The sequence below is a fragment of the Myxine glutinosa genome, chromosome 5, assembly GCF_964187855.1.
Source record: "Myxine glutinosa chromosome 5, kmMyxGlut1.1, whole genome shotgun sequence".
NCBI lineage: Eukaryota > Metazoa > Chordata > Myxini > Myxiniformes > Myxinidae > Myxine > Myxine glutinosa.
Genome location: NC_136265.1, coordinates 37,797,878 through 37,813,845, shown reverse-complemented (window position 1 = coordinate 37,813,845; position 15,968 = coordinate 37,797,878). Strand labels below are relative to the sequence as shown.

At 30.4% G+C, this 15,968-nt stretch overlaps 1 protein-coding gene across 1 annotated transcript in view; it reads left to right on the top strand.

The window, feature by feature from the left end:
* LOC144892245 (uncharacterized) overlaps positions 1–15,968 on the top strand; it is a 157,595-nt gene that overhangs the window by 78,397 nt on the left and 63,230 nt on the right. The gene's annotated exons all lie outside the window — the stretch shown is intronic.

The window sequence follows — 15,968 nt, the reverse complement described above, 5'->3', positions numbered from 1 at the left end:
TTCTGTATTGTGATTTTGATTGAATGTGATTCTGTATTGTGATTGAATGTGATTCTGTATTGTTATTTTGATTGAATGTGATTTTGTATTGTGATTTTGATTGAATGTGATTCTGTATTGTGATTTTGATTGAATGTGATTCTGTATTGTGATTGAATGTGATTCTGTATTGTGATTTTGATTGAATGTGATTCTGTATTGTGATTTTGATTGAATGTGATTCTGTATTGTGATTGAATGTGATTCTGTATTGTGATTTTGATTGAATGTGATTCTGTGTTGTGATTTTGATTGAATGTGATTCTGTATTGTAATTTTGATTGAATGTGATTCTGTATTGTGATTTTGATTGAATGTGATTCTGTATTGTGATTTTGATTGAATGTGATTCTGTATTGTTATTTTGATTGAATGTGATTTTGTATTGTGATTTTGATTGAATGTGATTCTGTATTGTGATTTTGATTGAATGTGATTCTGTATTGTGATTGAATGTGATTCTGTATTGTGATTTTGATTGAATGTGATTCTGTATTGTGATTTTGATTGAATGTGATTCTGCATTGTGATTTTGATTGAATGTGATTCTGCATTGTGATTTTGATTGAATGTGATTCTGTATTGTGATTTTGATTGAATGTGATTCTGTTTTGTGATTGAATGTGATTCTGTATTGTGATTTTGATTGAATGTGATTCTGCATTGTGATTTTGGTTGAATGTGATTCTGCATTGTGATTTTGATTGAATGTGATTCTGTATTGTGATTTTGATTGAATGTGATTCTGTATTGTGATTTTGATTGAATGTGATTCTGTATTGTGATTTTGATTGAATGTGATTCTGCATTGTGATTTTGGTTGAATGTGATTCTGTATTGTGATTTTGATTGAATGTGATTCTGTATTGTGATTTTCATTCAATGTGATTCTGCATTGTGATTTTGATTGAATGTGAATCTGTATTGTAATTTTGATTAAATGTGATTCTGCATTGTGATTTTGATTGAATGTGATTCTGTATTGTGATTTTCATTCAATGTGATTCTGCATTGTGATTTTGATTGAATGTGAATCTGTATTGTAATTTTGATTAAATGTGATTCTGCATTGTGTTACATATTTATGTGAATGTATGTGAATTACCATTCAGGTCTTTGCTTATCCGTGTGTAGTATATTAAGTTGTTGTGTAGTTGTTGTGGTTGGAGGGTCAGGAGCCCTTCTGAGGGAGTGGCCGGAAACGGAAGTGACCGGAAACGGAAGAGGAAAAGACACGAGGAAAAAAGGACGAGTATTATTCTTCCTCGCCCCGCTCCGACAAAAGGTGGGATCGACCTTGCGCTGCGTGGAAAAGCGGCGTTCCGAAGCCTGTCTGGCGAGAGGAATTACCGGGACGTGTACCTGCCCGGTGGAGACGTCAAGTTGACGTGGGGCCGTGCATCGACCCCGCGGCTGGCATCGTTCGCGGCACCGTCCAAACAGACGCGTGCGGGTCGCACGTTGGGGCCTAACGCGCCTTGCAAGCGAAGTGGGGTTTGGCTTGCTCTACCGTATCCGCTTCGCGTGGCCACGAGAGGCTGCAGCCTCGGTGCCTGGTACGATACCTGCCCGGTGGAAACACGTCCACCCGGGGTTCGTTCAACCGCCCGAGAGTGGCGACGGCGACCATCATCTTGGTCAGGAGGGGCCCAGAGACATTGTGCGGGACCGAGACCAAAAGGGTGTCGTGAGTACTCACCGGGACACACATGTATAAGATGGCCATCTTAATCATAGGGAATTGATTGTGAATTGGGAATTGGTGATGGTTGTGTATTGTTGATTGCTCGGGGAAAATCTCCGTGGTTGTGTCATTGAAATTGTATGGTATCATTACCATTGGAAATATATCCTTGAACATCAGTTGTCTCCTGGGTGAAATTCATATGGATTGCGTGGCGAAAGCGCATAAATAATACAGCTTGCTGGCGGAGTTCCTCTCACGGTCCGGGGGTCACCGAGACCAGGTATTCACCGAGGGGACCACGTAACAATTGTGATTTTGATTGAATGTGATTCTGTATTGTAATTTTGATTAAATGTGATTCTGCATTGTGATTTTGATTGAATGTGATTCTGTGTTGTGATTTTGATTGAATGTGATTCTGTATTGTAATTTTGATTGAATGTGATTCTGTATTGTGATTTTGATTGAATGTGATTCGGTATTGTGATTGAATGTGATTCTGTATTGTGATTTTGATTGAATGTGATTCTGTATTGTGATTTTGATTGAATGTGATTCTGTATTGTGATTTTGATTGAATGTGATTCTGTATTGTGATTGAATGTGATTCTGTATTGTGATTTTGATTGAATGTGATTCTGTATTGTGATTTTGATTGAATGTGATTCTGCATTGTGATTTTGATTGAATGTGATTCTGTGTTGTGATTTTGATTGAATGTGATTCTGTATTGTGATTGAATGTGATTCTGTATTGTGATTTTGATTGAATGTGATTCTGTATTGTGATTTTGATTGAATGTGATTCTGTATTGTGATTGAATGTGATTCTGTATTGTGATTTTGATTGAATGTGATTCTGTGTTGTGATTTTGATTGAATGTGATTCTGTATTGTGATTTTGATTGAATGTGATTCTGTATTGTGATTGAATGTGATTCTGTATTGTGATTTTGATTGAATGTGATTCTGTGTTGTGATTTTGATTGAATGTGATTCTGTATTGTAATTTTGATTGAATGTGATTCTGTATTGTAATTTTGATTAAATGTGATTCTGCATTGTGATTTTGATTGAATGTGATTCTGTATTGTAATTTTGATAAAATGTGATTCTGCATTGTGATTTTGATTGAATGTGATTCTGTGTTGTGATTTTGATTGAATGTGATTCTGTATTGTAATTTTGATTGAATGTGATTCTGTATTGTGATTTTGATTGAATGTGATTCGGTATTGTGATTGAATGTGATTCTGTATTGTGATTTTGATTGAATGTGATTCTGTATTGTGATTTTGATTGAATGTGATTCTGTATTGTGATTTTGATTGAATGTGATTCTGTATTGTGATTGAATGTGATTCTGTATTGTGATTTTGATTGAATGTGATTCTGTATTGTGATTTTGATTGAATGTGATTCTGCATTGTGATTTTGATTGAATGTGATTCTGTGTTGTGATTTTGATTGAATGTGATTCTGTATTGTGATTGAATGTGATTCTGTATTGTGATTTTGATTGAATGTGATTCTGTGTTGTGATTTTGATTGAATGTGATTCTGTATTGTGATTTTGATTGAATGTGATTCTGTATTGTGATTTTGATTGAATGTGATTCTGCATTGTGATTTTGATTGAATGTGATTCTGTGTTGTGATTTTGATTGAATGTGATTCTGTATTGTGATTGAATGTGATTCTGTATTGTGATTTTGATTGAATGTGATTCTGTGTTGTGATTTTGATTGAATGTGATTCTGTATTGTGATTTTGATTGAATGTGATTCTGTATTGTGATTGAATGTGATTCTGTATTGTGATTTTGATTGAATGTGATTCTGTGTTGTGATTTTGATTGAATGTGATTCTGTATTGTAATTTTGATTGAATGTGATTCTGTATTGTGATTTTGATTGAATGTGATTCTGTATTGTGATTGAATGTGATTCTGTATTGTTATTTTGATTGAATGTGATTTTGTATTGTGATTTTGATTGAATGTGATTCTGTATTGTGATTTTGATTGAATGTGATTCTGTATTGTGATTGAATGTGATTCTGTATTGTGATTTTGATTGAATGTGATTCTGTATTGTGATTTTGATTGAATGTGATTCTGTATTGTGATTGAATGTGATTCTGTATTGTGATTTTGATTGAATGTGATTCTGTGTTGTGATTTTGATTGAATGTGATTCTGTATTGTAATTTTGATTGAATGTGATTCTGTATTGTGATTGAATGTGATTCTGTATTGTGATTTTGATTGAATGTGATTCTGTGTTGTGATTTTGATTGAATGTGATTCTGTATTGTAATTTTGATTGAATGTGATTCTGTATTGTGATTTTGATTGAATGTGATTCTGTATTGTGATTTTGATTGAATGTGATTCTGTATTGTTATTTTGATTGAATGTGATTTTGTATTGTGATTTTGATTGAATGTGATTCTGTATTGTGATTTTGATTGAATGTGATTCTGTATTGTGATTGAATGTGATTCTGTATTGTGATTTTGATTGAATGTGATTCTGTATTGTGATTTTGATTGAATGTGATTCTGCATTGTGATTTTGATTGAATGTGATTCTGCATTGTGATTTTGATTGAATGTGATTCTGTATTGTGATTTTGATTGAATGTGATTCTGTTTTGTGATTGAATGTGATTCTGTATTGTGATTTTGATTGAATGTGATTCTGCATTGTGATTTTGGTTGAATGTGATTCTGCATTGTGATTTTGATTGAATGTGATTCTGTATTGTGATTTTGATTGAATGTGATTCTGTATTGTGATTTTGATTGAATGTGATTCTGTATTGTGATTTTGATTGAATGTGATTCTGCATTGTGATTTTGGTTGAATGTGATTCTGCATTGTGATTTTGATTAAATGTGATTCTGCATTGTGATTTTGATTGAATGTGATTCTGTATTGTAATTTTGATTAAATGTGATTCTGCATTGTGATTTTGATTGAATGTGATTCTGTGTTGTGATTTTGATTGAATGTGATTCTGTATTGTAATTTTGATTGAATGTGATTCTGCATTGTGATTTTGATTGAATGTGATTTGGTATTGTGATTGAATGTGATTCTGTATTGTGATTTTGATTGAATGTGATTCTGTATTGTGATTTTGATTGAATGTGATTCTGTATTGTGATTTTGATTGAATGTGATTCTGTATTGTGATTGAATGTGATTCTGTATTGTGATTTTGATTGAATGTGATTCTGCATTGTGATTTTGGTTGAATGTGATTCTGCATTGTGATTTTGATTGAATGTGATTCTGTATTGTGATTTTGATTGAATGTGATTCTGCATTGTGATTTTGGTTGAATGTGATTCTGCATTGTGATTTTGATTGAATGTGATTCTGTATTGTAATTTTGATTGAATGTGATTCTGTATTGTGATTTTGATTGAATGTGATTCGGCATTGTGATTGAATGTGATTCTGTATTGTGATTTTGATTGAATGTGATTCTGTATTGTGATTTTGATTGAATGTGATTCTGTATTGTGATTTTGATTGAATGTGATTCTGTATTGTGATTGAATGTGATTCTGTATTGTGATTTTGATTGAATGTGATTCTGCATTGTGATTTTGGTTGAATGTGATTCTGCATTGTGATTTTGATTGAATGTGATTCTGTATTGTGATTTTGATTGAATGTGATTCTGCATTGTGATTTTGGTTGAATGTGATTCTGCATTGTGATTTTGATTGAATGTGATTCTGTATTGTAATTTTGATTGAATGTGATTCTGTATTGTAATTTTGGTTGAATGTGATTCTGTATTACGATTTTGATTGAATGTGATTCTACATTGTGATTTTGATTGAATGTGATTCTGTATTGTGATTTTGATTGAATGTGATTCTGTATTGTGATTTTGATTGAATGTGATTCTGTATTGTGATTTTCATTCAATGTGATTCTGCATTGTGATTTTGATTGAATGTGAATCTGTATTGTAATTTTGATTAAATGTGATTCTGCATTGTGATTTTGATTGAATGTGATTCTGTATTGTGATTTTGATTGAATGTGATTCTGTATTGTGATTTTGATTGAATGTGATTCTGTATTGTGATTTTGATTGAATGTGATTCGGTATTGTGATTGAATGTGATTCTGTATTGTGATTTTGATTGAATGTGATTCTGTATTGTGATTTTGATTGAATGTGATTCTGTATTGTGATTTTGATTGAATGTGATTCTGTATTGTGATTGAATGTGATTCTGTATTGTGATTTTGATTGAATGTGATTCTGCATTGTGATTTTGGTTGAATGTGATTCTGCATTGTGATTTTGATTGAATGTGATTCTGTATTGTGATTTTGATTGAATGTGATTCTGCATTGTGATTTTGGTTGAATGTGATTCTGCATTGTGATTTTGATTGAATGTGATTCTGTATTGTAATTTTGATTGAATGTGATTCTGTATTGTAATTTTGGTTGAATGTGATTCTGTATTACGATTTTGATTGAATGTGATTCTATATTGTGATTTTGATTGAATGTGATTCTGTATTGTGATTTTGATTGAATGTGATTCTGTATTGTGATTTTGATTGAATGTGATTCTGTATTGTGATTTTGATTGAATGTGATTCTGTATTGTGATTGAATGTGATTCTGTATTGTGATTTTGATTGAATGTGATTCTGTATTGTGATTTTGATTGAATGTGATTCTGTATTGTGATTGAATGTGATTCTGTATTGTGATTTTGATTGAATGTGATTCTGTGTTGTGATTTTGATTGAATGTGATTCTGTATTGTGATTTTGATTGAATGTGATTCTGTATTGTGATTGAATGTGATTCTGTATTGTGATTTTGATTGAATGTGATTCTGTGTTGTGATTTTGATTGAATGTGATTCTGTATTGTAATTTTGATTGAATGTGATTCTGTATTGTAATTTTGATTAAATGTGATTCTGCATTGTGATTTTGATTGAATGTGATTCTGTATTGTAATTTTGATAAAATGTGATTCTGCATTGTGATTTTGATTGAATGTGATTCTGTGTTGTGATTTTGATTGAATGTGATTCTGTATTGTAATTTTGATTGAATGTGATTCTGTATTGTGATTTTGATTGAATGTGATTCGGTATTGTGATTGAATGTGATTCTGTATTGTGATTTTGATTGAATGTGATTCTGTATTGTGATTTTGATTGAATGTGATTCTGTATTGTGATTTTGATTGAATGTGATTCTGTATTGTGATTGAATGTGATTCTGTATTGTGATTTTGATTGAATGTGATTCTGTATTGTGATTTTGATTGAATGTGATTCTGCATTGTGATTTTGATTGAATGTGATTCTGTGTTGTGATTTTGATTGAATGTGATTCTGTATTGTGATTGAATGTGATTCTGTATTGTGATTTTGATTGAATGTGATTCTGTGTTGTGATTTTGATTGAATGTGATTCTGTATTGTGATTTTGATTGAATGTGATTCTGTATTGTGATTTTGATTGAATGTGATTCTGCATTGTGATTTTGATTGAATGTGATTCTGTGTTGTGATTTTGATTGAATGTGATTCTGTATTGTGATTGAATGTGATTCTGTATTGTGATTTTGATTGAATGTGATTCTGTGTTGTGATTTTGATTGAATGTGATTCTGTATTGTGATTTTGATTGAATGTGATTCTGTATTGTGATTGAATGTGATTCTGTATTGTGATTTTGATTGAATGTGATTCTGTGTTGTGATTTTGATTGAATGTGATTCTGTATTGTAATTTTGATTGAATGTGATTCTGTATTGTGATTTTGATTGAATGTGATTCTGTATTGTGATTGAATGTGATTCTGTATTGTTATTTTGATTGAATGTGATTTTGTATTGTGATTTTGATTGAATGTGATTCTGTATTGTGATTTTGATTGAATGTGATTCTGTATTGTGATTGAATGTGATTCTGTATTGTGATTTTGATTGAATGTGATTCTGTATTGTGATTTTGATTGAATGTGATTCTGTATTGTGATTGAATGTGATTCTGTATTGTGATTTTGATTGAATGTGATTCTGTGTTGTGATTTTGATTGAATGTGATTCTGTATTGTAATTTTGATTGAATGTGATTCTGTATTGTGATTGAATGTGATTCTGTATTGTGATTTTGATTGAATGTGATTCTGTGTTGTGATTTTGATTGAATGTGATTCTGTATTGTAATTTTGATTGAATGTGATTCTGTATTGTGATTTTGATTGAATGTGATTCTGTATTGTGATTTTGATTGAATGTGATTCTGTATTGTTATTTTGATTGAATGTGATTTTGTATTGTGATTTTGATTGAATGTGATTCTGTATTGTGATTTTGATTGAATGTGATTCTGTATTGTGATTGAATGTGATTCTGTATTGTGATTTTGATTGAATGTGATTCTGTATTGTGATTTTGATTGAATGTGATTCTGCATTGTGATTTTGATTGAATGTGATTCTGCATTGTGATTTTGATTGAATGTGATTCTGTATTGTGATTTTGATTGAATGTGATTCTGTTTTGTGATTGAATGTGATTCTGTATTGTGATTTTGATTGAATGTGATTCTGCATTGTGATTTTGGTTGAATGTGATTCTGCATTGTGATTTTGATTGAATGTGATTCTGTATTGTGATTTTGATTGAATGTGATTCTGTATTGTGATTTTGATTGAATGTGATTCTGTATTGTGATTTTGATTGAATGTGATTCTGCATTGTGATTTTGGTTGAATGTGATTCTGCATTGTGATTTTGATTAAATGTGATTCTGCATTGTGATTTTGATTGAATGTGATTCTGTATTGTAATTTTGATTAAATGTGATTCTGCATTGTGATTTTGATTGAATGTGATTCTGTGTTGTGATTTTGATTGAATGTGATTCTGTATTGTAATTTTGATTGAATGTGATTCTGCATTGTGATTTTGATTGAATGTGATTTGGTATTGTGATTGAATGTGATTCTGTATTGTGATTTTGATTGAATGTGATTCTGTATTGTGATTTTGATTGAATGTGATTCTGTATTGTGATTTTGATTGAATGTGATTCTGTATTGTGATTGAATGTGATTCTGTATTGTGATTTTGATTGAATGTGATTCTGCATTGTGATTTTGGTTGAATGTGATTCTGCATTGTGATTTTGATTGAATGTGATTCTGTATTGTGATTTTGATTGAATGTGATTCTGCATTGTGATTTTGGTTGAATGTGATTCTGCATTGTGATTTTGATTGAATGTGATTCTGTATTGTAATTTTGATTGAATGTGATTCTGTATTGTGATTTTGATTGAATGTGATTCGGCATTGTGATTGAATGTGATTCTGTATTGTGATTTTGATTGAATGTGATTCTGTATTGTGATTTTGATTGAATGTGATTCTGTATTGTGATTTTGATTGAATGTGATTCTGTATTGTGATTGAATGTGATTCTGTATTGTGATTTTGATTGAATGTGATTCTGCATTGTGATTTTGGTTGAATGTGATTCTGCATTGTGATTTTGATTGAATGTGATTCTGTATTGTGATTTTGATTGAATGTGATTCTGCATTGTGATTTTGGTTGAATGTGATTCTGCATTGTGATTTTGATTGAATGTGATTCTGTATTGTAATTTTGATTGAATGTGATTCTGTATTGTAATTTTGGTTGAATGTGATTCTGTATTACGATTTTGATTGAATGTGATTCTACATTGTGATTTTGATTGAATGTGATTCTGTATTGTGATTTTGATTGAATGTGATTCTGTATTGTGATTTTGATTGAATGTGATTCTGTATTGTGATTTTCATTCAATGTGATTCTGCATTGTGATTTTGATTGAATGTGAATCTGTATTGTAATTTTGATTAAATGTGATTCTGCATTGTGATTTTGATTGAATGTGATTCTGTATTGTGATTTTGATTGAATGTGATTCTGTATTGTGATTTTGATTGAATGTGATTCTGTATTGTGATTTTGATTGAATGTGATTCGGTATTGTGATTGAATGTGATTCTGTATTGTGATTTTGATTGAATGTGATTCTGTATTGTGATTTTGATTGAATGTGATTCTGTATTGTGATTTTGATTGAATGTGATTCTGTATTGTGATTGAATGTGATTCTGTATTGTGATTTTGATTGAATGTGATTCTGCATTGTGATTTTGGTTGAATGTGATTCTGCATTGTGATTTTGATTGAATGTGATTCTGTATTGTGATTTTGATTGAATGTGATTCTGCATTGTGATTTTGGTTGAATGTGATTCTGCATTGTGATTTTGATTGAATGTGATTCTGTATTGTAATTTTGATTGAATGTGATTCTGTATTGTAATTTTGGTTGAATGTGATTCTGTATTACGATTTTGATTGAATGTGATTCTATATTGTGATTTTGATTGAATGTGATTCTGTATTGTGATTTTGATTGAATGTGATTCTGTATTGTGATTTTGATTGAATGTGATTCTGTATTGTGATTTTGATTGAATGTGATTCTGTATTGTGATTGAATGTGATTCTGGATTGTGATTTTGATTGAATGTGATTCTGTATTGTGATTTTGATTGAATGTGATTCTGTATTGTAATTTTGATTGAATGTGATTCTGTATTGTAATTTTGATTAAATGTGATTCTGCATTGTGATTTTGATTGAATGTGATTCTGTGTTGTGATTTTGATTGAATGTGATTCTGTATTGTAATTTTGATTGAATGTGATTCTGTATTGTGATTTTGATTGAATGTGATTCGGTATTGTGATTGAATGTGATTCTGTATTGTGATTTTGATTGAATGTGATTCTGTATTGTGATTTTGATTGAATGTGATTCTGTATTGTGATTTTGATTGAATGTGATTCTGTATTGTGATTGAATGTGATTCTGTATTGTGATTTTGATTGAATGTGATTCTGCATTGTGATTTTGGTTGAATGTGATTCTGCATTGTGATTTTGATTGAATGTGATTCTGTATTGTGATTTTGATTGAATGTGATTCTGTGTTGTAATTTTGGTTGAATGTGATTCTGTATTACGATTTTGATTGAATGTGATTCTATATTGTGATTTTGATTGAATGTGATTCTGTATTGTGATTTTGATTGAATGTGATTCTGTATTGTGATTTTGATTGAATGTGATTCTGTATTGTGATTTTGATTGAATGTGATTCTGTATTGTGATTGAATGTGATTCTGTATTGTGATTTTGATTGAATGTGATTCTGTATTGTGATTTTGATTGAATGTGATTCTGTATTGTAATTTTGATTGAATGTGATTCTGTATTGTAATTTTGATTAAATGTGATTCTGCATTGTGATTTTGATTGAATGTGATTCTGTGTTGTGATTTTGATTGAATGTGATTCTGTATTGTAATTTTGATTGAATGTGATTCTGTATTGTGATTTTGATTGAATGTGATTCGGTATTGTGATTGAATGTGATTCTGTATTGTGATTTTGATTGAATGTGATTCTGTATTGTGATTTTGATTGAATGTGATTCTGTATTGTGATTTTGATTGAATGTGATTCTGTATTGTGATTGAATGTGATTCTGTATTGTGATTTTGATTGAATGTGATTCTGCATTGTGATTTTGGTTGAATGTGATTCTGCATTGTGATTTTGATTGAATGTGATTCTGTATTGTGATTTTGATTGAATGTGATTCTGCATTGTGATTTTGGTTGAATGTGATTCTGCATTGTGATTTTGATTGAATGTGATTCTGTATTGTAATTTTGATTGAATGTGATTCTGTATTGTAATTTTGGTTGAATGTGATTCTGTATTACGATTTTGATTGAATGTGATTCTATATTGTGATTTTGATTGAATGTGATTCTGTATTGTGATTTTGATTGAATGTGATTCTGTATTGTGATTTTGATTGAATGTGATTCTGTATTGTGATTTTCATTCAATGTGATTCTGCATTGTGATTTTGATTGAATGTGAATCTGTATTGTAATTTTGATTAAATGTGATTCTGCATTGTGATTTTGATTGAATGTGATTCTGTATTGTGATTTTGATTGAATGTGATTCTGTATTGTGATTTTGATTGAATGTGATTCTGTATTGTGATTTTGATTGAATGTGATTCGGTATTGTGATTGAATGTGATTCTGTATTGTGATTTTGATTGAATGTGATTCTGTATTGTGATTTTGATTGAATGTGATTCTGTATTGTGATTTTGATTGAATGTGATTCTGTATTGTGATTGAATGTGATTCTGTATTGTGATTTTGATTGAATGTGATTCTGCATTGTGATTTTGGTTGAATGTGATTCTGCATTGTGATTTTGATTGAATGTGATTCTGTATTGTGATTTTGATTGAATGTGATTCTGCATTGTGATTTTGGTTGAATGTGATTCTGCATTGTGATTTTGATTGAATGTGATTCTGTATTGTAATTTTGATTGAATGTGATTCTGTATTGTAATTTTGGTTGAATGTGATTCTGTATTACGATTTTGATTGAATGTGATTCTATATTGTGATTTTGATTGAATGTGATTCTGTATTGTGATTTTGATTGAATGTGATTCTGTATTGTGATTTTGATTGAATGTGATTCTGTATTGTGATTTTCATTCAATGTGATTCTGCATTGTGATTTTGATTGAATGTGAATCTGTATTGTAATTTTGATTAAATGTGATTCTGCATTGTGATTTTGATTGAATGTGATTCTGTATTGTGATTTTGATTGAATGTGATTCTGTATTGTGATTTTGATTGAATGTGATTCTGTATTGTGATTGAATGTGATTCTGTATTGTGATTTTGATTGAATGTGATTCTGTGTTGTGATTTTGATTGAATGTGATTCTGTATTGTAATTTTGATTGAATGTGATTCTGTATTGTGATTGAATGTGATTCTGTATTGTGATTTTGATTGAATGTGATTCTGTGTTGTGATTTTGATTGAATGTGATTCTGTATTGTAATTTTGATTGAATGTGATTCTGTATTGTGATTTTGATTGAATGTGATTCTGTATTGTGATTGAATGTGATTCTGTATTGTTATTTTGATTGAATGTGATTTTGTATTGTGATTTTGATTGAATGTGATTCTGTATTGTGATTTTGATTGAATGTGATTCTGTATTGTGATTGAATGTGATTCTGTATTGTGATTTTGATTGAATGTGATTCTGTATTGTGATTTTGATTGAATGTGATTCTGTATTGTGATTTTGATTGAATGTGATTCTGCATTGTGATTTTGATTGAATGTGATTCTGCATTGTGATTTTGATTGAATGTGATTCTGTATTGTGATTTTGATTGAATGTGATTCTGTATTGTGATTGAATGTGATTCTGTATTGTGATTTTGATTGAATGTGATTCTGCATTGTGATTTTGGTTGAATGTGATTCTGCATTGTGATTTTGATTGAATGTGATTCTGTATTGTGATTTTGATTGAATGTGATTCTGCATTGTGATTTTGGTTGAATGTGATTCTGCATTGTGATTTTGATTGAATGTGATTCTGTATTGTAATTTTGATTGAATGTGATTCTGTATTGTGATTTTGATTGAATGTGATTCTGTATTGTGATTTTGATTGAATGTGATTCTGTATTGTGATTGAATGTGATTCTGTATTGTGATTTTGATTGAATGTGATTCTGTGTTGTGATTTTGATTGAATGTGATTCTGTATTGTGATTTTGATTGAATGTGATTCTGTATTGTGATTGAATGTGATTCTGTATTGTGATTTTGATTGAATGTGATTCTGTGTTGTGATTTTGATTGAATGTGATTCTGTATTGTAATTTTGATTGAATGTGATTCTGTATTGTAATTTTGATTAAATGTGATTCTGCATTGTGATTTTGATTGAATGTGATTCTGTATTGTAATTTTGATAAAATGTGATTCTGCATTGTGATTTTGATTGAATGTGATTCTGTGTTGTGATTTTGATTGAATGTGATTCTGTATTGTAATTTTGATTGAATGTGATTCTGTATTGTGATTTTGATTGAATGTGATTCGGTATTGTGATTGAATGTGATTCTGTATTGTGATTTTGATTGAATGTGATTCTGTATTGTGATTTTGATTGAATGTGATTCTGTATTGTGATTTTGATTGAATGTGATTCTGTATTGTGATTGAATGTGATTCTGTATTGTGATTTTGATTGAATGTGATTCTGTATTGTGATTTTGATTGAATGTGATTCTGCATTGTGATTTTGATTGAATGTGATTCTGTGTTGTGATTTTGATTGAATGTGATTCTGTATTGTGATTGAATGTGATTCTGTATTGTGATTTTGATTGAATGTGATTCTGTGTTGTGATTTTGATTGAATGTGATTCTGTATTGTGATTTTGATTGAATGTGATTCTGTATTGTGATTTTGATTGAATGTGATTCTGCATTGTGATTTTGATTGAATGTGATTCTGTGTTGTGATTTTGATTGAATGTGATTCTGTATTGTGATTGAATGTGATTCTGTATTGTGATTTTGATTGAATGTGATTCTGTGTTGTGATTTTGATTGAATGTGATTCTGTATTGTGATTTTGATTGAATGTGATTCTGTATTGTGATTGAATGTGATTCTGTATTGTGATTTTGATTGAATGTGATTCTGTGTTGTGATTTTGATTGAATGTGATTCTGTATTGTAATTTTGATTGAATGTGATTCTGTATTGTGATTTTGATTGAATGTGATTACCTTCGCAAAAGCGGAAGGTTATGTTTTGATCGCTGTGTATTTATTTGTATGTCTGTGTGTGTGTATGTTAATCGCATAACTCAAAAAGTATTCAACCGAATTGCATGAAATTTGGTGGGATGATTGGTTATTATACGGGACACATTTGATTAGATTTTGGGAAACAGATTTGCTCAAATTCTGACTATTTTTAACTCGATCGTATTTCACTCAAAGTTATGCGCGACTGAAGAAGAAGATGTCCATCCAGGACGTCATCACTATAACGCGATCTCCCGCGATCATTTCAACCTCAAAAAAAATTATAATTGCAGATTTGACAATAGATGAGGCATATTAACAAACGAATGAAACAGATTTGCTCAAATTCTGACTATTTTTAACTCGATCGTATTTCACTCAAAGTTATGCGCGACTGAAGAAGAAGATGTCCATCCAGGACGTCATCACTATAACGCAATCTCCCGCGATCATTTCAACCTCAAAAAAAATTATAATTGCAGATTTGTCAAGAGATGAGGCATATTAACAAACGAATGAAACAGATTTGCTCAAATTCTGACTATTTTTAACTCGATCGTATTTCACTCAAAGTTATGAGCGACTGAAGAAGAGGATGTCCATCCAAGACGTCATCACTATAACGCGATCTCCCGCGATCATTTCAACCTCAAATGAAATTCAAATTGCAGATTTGTCAATCGGGGAGGCATATTAACAGACGAATGAAACAGATTTGCTCAAATTCTGATTTTTAAAAATCGATCGCATTTCACATAAAGTTTCACATCGCATACACTCCCATGCCAAGTACAGAACAGTAGCTGCGGCGAAGGTATGCGCTCTACCGAGTGCCCGGATTCTAGTTCTGTATTGTGATTGAATGTGATTCTGTATTGTTATTTTGATTGAATGTGATTTTGTATTGTGATTTTGATTGAATGTGATTCTGTATTGTGATTTTGATTGAATGTGATTCTGTATTGTGATTGAATGTGATTCTGTATTGTGATTTTGATTGAATGTGATTCTGTATTGTGATTTTGATTGAATGTGATTCTGTATTGTGATTGAATGTGATTCTGTATTGTGATTTTGATTGAATGTGATTCTGTGTTGTGATTTTGATTGAATGTGATTCTGTATTGTAATTTTGATTGAATGTGATTCTGTATTGTGATTGAATGTGATTCTGTATTGTGATTTTGATTGAATGTGATTCTGTGTTGTGATTTTGATTGAATGTGATTCTGTATTGTAATTTTGATTGAATGTGATTCTGTATTGTGATTTTGATTGAATGTGATTCTGTATTGTGATTTTGATTGAATGTGATTCTGTATTGTTATTTTGATTGAATGTGATTTTGTATTGTGATTTTGATTGAATGTGATTCTGTATTGTGATTTTGATTGAATGTGATTCTGTATTGTGATTGAATGTGATTCTGTATTGTGATTTTG